General features: G+C 52.2%; 1 long non-coding RNA gene across 1 annotated transcript; it reads left to right on the top strand.

Moving 5' to 3' along the window:
* Positions 1–2,818: 2,818 nt before the first annotated feature.
* On the top strand, positions 2,819–3,484 carry LOC119306684. Its single transcript, XR_005149001.1, has 2 exons — positions 2,819–2,934; positions 3,240–3,484. It is a non-coding gene; the product is annotated as an uncharacterized LOC119306684 (long non-coding RNA).
* The last annotated feature ends 1,420 nt before the right edge of the window (positions 3,485–4,904 follow it).

Below are 4,904 nucleotides of genomic sequence, written 5' to 3'. Positions count from 1 at the left end.
ATATTGCGCCTTGAACTTCTCCTCCCCGTTGATGACCATCCAACAATGGAAGAGGTTGAAGGACTTGCCTTCATGTTGGACCTTGAATGCCTCCAAAGCTTGAAATGCCTACAAATGAAAAGCATGCAAGCATATCAGCAAAAGAACACTCAAGCATAACGGTAATGGAAAACAAAGAGGGGCGCATGTATACTATATCTTGCATGCCGATGCCGCTCACGGGGCGTGCCTTGATAGCTCTCAAGGATGGCACAAAACTTGTTGCAATCTTATTGTATCACCGTCCATCGCTTCGAAATGGACACCCACCCACGCGTGCTATGGATTTGATACGGCGCAAACTTCTTGCGTTCATGAAACTCGCGATGAACACGAATCCAAAAAGGTTGATGCCAACATCAGTGTTAGAACTACAAGAACTAACTTTTTTCAAAAGGTTAACTACCGCGGTGGAATAATATATATATGTGGTTGCATAACACGGGCAAAGGCTGAGTACACAAACATACGGACCTTGCAACTTAAACTGCTTGTCTGACTGGCATGTTCACAATATTAGGGGAGGAGTATCTAGGAAATACATCACACGCCTAGTCATTAGAGGAAAGAAAATTCAGAAGCCAAAAGAAAGGTCAGATCTTGTACAGATGGAGGAGGATATGGATTCAACTAAACACATGGTTGCCACTTGTTTAAGTACTAGTACCACTTCAATCAAGAAATATGTCTGATAGGGTATACAGGGTTCAACAGCAAATGTTGCACGGGTGCAGCGAGGGAAAGAAATAAGAGAACATAACTCGCCAATTTTGCCAATCTCCCAAGTCAAAGCGTTGCTTCACATCCTCAGTTGGTTTACAGCCACAGCTGTGCCTTCTTGAAGATAATTAAGTCCGACAACATTGTCAACATGTAATGCAGAATAGCAGGCTCCTTCAGTTCGATTTCACTACGCCTCGTTCGGATGTAGACATTGGGCCTCATAATTCGATATTGGCATTAGTTGGACCCGAATGCCGTTGTTCAGATGGTCTTGGCATTCAGACTTGGAAACGACCAAGATATTGGCCCGTCCGTGGCAACATGCGCGCCTCCCCTTCTCCAATGGGCAGCTCTAGGCGCCGGTGCGCCGGCCCAATACTTTGGGCCGGTCCAGCCCCAGCCATCCGATGCAGCGAGCGAGAGCCATCCGATCTGCCCTTTCGTTATATCCCCTTTCCCTCGTGTCGTCTTTCTCCCAGAACAAGCGAAGGCGAGCGCCGCTGTCGACCGCCCCGCTCCCAGCCATCGACACGTCCTCTGTCAGTGTTGGTCTGCTTGCAACCTCGCCATCGCCATTCGCCATTCGCGTCCCTAGCCATGGCCATCCCGTCTTGCATCTCCTGGCCATGACCATGGACGCTGCTCCGGCAGCGGCGTTCCTAGCACCGGCCGGGCAGGTGCATATCACGTGGCCCCATGGTTGCACCATCGGGTTGCGCTGCGCCCCCCCCCCCCTCCCCCCGTCGTCCTCGCCGAGATCGCTCGACGTGTGGGTGGCTTCCGTCCGCTGCCTCCCTTGCCGTCATCTGCTGGACTCCACTGCTCCACCCACTATAAACCATCGCAGCGAAACGAAAAGACGGATGTAGCTTTTGCTGATGCCGGTTGCAGCTTGCCGAGGCAGCGGCCGTCGTCGTCTCAGCACCGCTTCCACCTTTCCTAGGCAATGGTTCTAGCATCTGCATCACATGGTTGCAGCTCCGCTAGTAGCCGGTTCCTGCAAAAGAAAAACATCCGCTGAGTCGTGGCACCATGAGCTCGCCATGAAGGATGTACCAAATTACCTCACCGGTAGTAGCAAAAAAGGACGACGGATGCAGCAAAAATGTCATCGCCGCCGTCGCGGGTTAAGCCGAGACATGAATGGTTGAAAGTTTTTTCATTGTCGGATGTAGCTTTTTTCATCAACAGTTGCAGCTTTCGTCGTCATCCATAACTTTCGTCGTCTGTTGTTGAAACTTTTTCGTCTCCGGTTGAAGCTTTTCTAGTCGCCGGTTGAAGCTTTTATCATCGTCAGTTGAAGCTTCCGTGTTTGCGCAGTGCCAACACCCAAAAATTTTGTTTGCCTTCGATTGAAGCTTTGGGTGACGCTGGTTGTATCATTTTTTGTTGCCGGTTCCAGCACACCAGATAGCTAGTTCCAGCAGACCACATGGCCGGTAAAAGCATCACCATGTGCTAGTTCTAGCGCGGGTGCACGCTGAGGTTGCAGCTTTTTCCAGCGTCGGTTCCAGCATCCCCGCATGTCGGTTCCAGCACGAGTGCATGACGGTTGTAGTACCACGTCATCTCAGTCATAGTAGCACGCGACGACGGTCGCATCACCGTCTGGCATGGTTGTAGTACATCCCACGTCGGCGACGAGATTGTGATTGTAGCAACATCGAGGTCTAGTCGCCCAGACGGAGAGGAGATTGACGGAGAGGAGCTTGGAATAGGTGCTCGTGGCACGGAGGCTGCCAAGTGCGGTGGTTGGGCCGGCATCCCAGTAGGCGATGGTTGGGGGCTGCACAGCTGCGAGAGAGCCAGAGAGGAGATGGGCGAGAGAGACGAGAGGAACGGGAGAAGAGGTTGACGGCTTCCTCAAAAAAGATAAGGATGAAAAGAGATAAGATTGACTGGCTGTGGTTAAACGAGGGCCGATAAATGGGGCGCAATCGAACGATTCGCGGGCGACCGGCCCGAGCTTCGGCCGGTGCGCCGGAAGCCAACGTTTCCCTTCTCGAATTCGGAGCCTCACCGCTCGGTTTTCCTTGGTACTCGGTAGTACGCGAGCCCCCGCCTCACTTACCGCTTCGTCCCACTCGTCGAAAAGGAACAGCCGCTGGAGAGGAGAAGCGGCGCGACTGTGGAGACGGCGGCGCGACCGACTGCCTTCTTCCTCCTCCTCATGTAAGACCTCGGGCTCGTCTCTTCTCCCCAACAAGGGTCGATCCATACCCAGGCTTCTTCTTGCCTTCCATGGAAAGCGCGCACCCTGTCCCCTGTCTTCCCCATCATGGCGACCGAGGAGGTCCCACCTAGCGGCGGTGGCTGCCTCTAGCCTGCCATGGCGAGCACCCCCCTCGTGACCCTCCCTGCAAGCGCATGAACCCCCCACGGCAGCCGCCCCCCTCCTTCACTCCCACCCTCTTGGTCAGAACCCTAATCCCTAAAATTTTCCTCTAATCCCAAATTGTCTTGTGTATCTCTTGCAGGTCACTTGGTATGTGTACGAATCCCCATCAGCAACCCGATTCAAGTTACGCGATGTTCACTTATGATGTAGATTTGGATAATGCAATTTTCACCTGAGATAGGTACAGTACATGTCATGTTAATCTGAATTTTGCTTGCCATGATTCTATGGATCAGTGTGACATAGGCATGTGATGCTGATCTGAATGAGGCATGTGATGTAGATCCTGTAACAAATGAGCAATTCCAATGCAATTTATGACCATCCAAACAAGACATGGAATTGAACCACTCCTCGGAATGCCAAGTGCCAATTACTTGACATCCAAACAGCAGAATTCACATTCAATATCAATATCAATGTCCTGTGTGATTTGGCATTGGCTCCAATTCAATGTCAAGCCTCCCAATGTCTACATCCAAACAGAGTGTAGAGGAAAATAAAGCAGGTTCAGCACCATATTCACTCCATTGTTCAAGAACATAGCTTGAGAGTGTGAACAAGCTTGTGCATCATGGTTGGTTTGTATGTAGCCTTCCAGGGTTAAAGCATACTCGGGTACTCACTATGCCTAGCTGACATTGAGGACTCCGAATGCTATGCAGCTTCCTCTCACTGTCAAAAAAAAAAAGAGTAGGCAGCTTCTCCTGTTTGTTCTTACCACCCGAGTAAATTGCATAAAACCATCACTTTGAGGGCTAGGTTTGCGAAAACACTAAAATACATTTCTCTATAGAAAACACCACATCTTGCATAATGGTTTTGCAAAACCACTGATCGGCGGATTTGGCTCTGTTAAGTGAGATTATGACAGATGAGCCCCCTTTTGCCTACGTGGCGTAACATCTCGTGCCAGATGAATTTTAGTCTAAATTTACAAACTACTCCATAGATTTTGCACACACCCCTAGATCAAAAAGGAAAAGGCAACCAGCTCCACGGCGCCTCCCCTTCTTCCTGTCTCCTTCCTCTCTCCTCTCTCTTTTCCCAGCCGACAAGGGCCTGCAGCCGCCCACCTCGCCCTTCAACCTCCCTGCTGACTAGCCTGTGCCGCATAGGTGCACAGGCGCGAGCAGCGGCGGCCGCCGCCGCACACAGGCGCGAGCAGGGAGGTACACTCGCTCACACTGGAGCAACATGAGGTGCACGACAGCAAGTGCAGCGCCGCCGCGCACGGGCGCGAGTCGGGAGGAAGCCGGGGTGCGCACCGGAGCAAGCAGCGGCAGCGGAGCTCCAGCACCCCCCTCGTATTCCTGTTGGGGAACGTAGTAATTTCAAAAAAATTCCTACGCACACGCAAGATCATGGTGATGGCATAGCAACGAGAGGGGAGAGTGTTGTCCACGTACCCTCGTAGACCGTAAGCGGAAGCGTTAGCACAACGCGGTTGATGTAGTCGTACGTCTTCACAATCCGACCGATTCAAGCACCGAACGTACGGCACCTCCGAGTTCAGCACACGTTCAGCTCGATGACGATCCCCGGGCTCCGATCCAGCAAAGCTTCGGGGATGAGTTCCGTCAGCACGACGGCGTGGTGACGATGATGATGTTCTACCGGCGCAGGGCTTCGCCTAAACTCCGCGACGATATGACCGAGGTGGAATATGGTGGAGGGGGGCACCGCACATGGCTAAGGAACGATCCGTAGATCAACTTGTGTGTCTATGGGGTGCCCCCCCCCC

This window comes from Triticum dicoccoides, chromosome 5B (genome assembly GCF_002162155.2).
Source record: "Triticum dicoccoides isolate Atlit2015 ecotype Zavitan chromosome 5B, WEW_v2.0, whole genome shotgun sequence".
Classification (NCBI taxonomy): domain Eukaryota; kingdom Viridiplantae; phylum Streptophyta; class Magnoliopsida; order Poales; family Poaceae; genus Triticum; species Triticum dicoccoides.
Note: the sequence above shows the minus strand (reverse complement) of the source record. Positions and strands in the feature narration are given on the sequence as shown.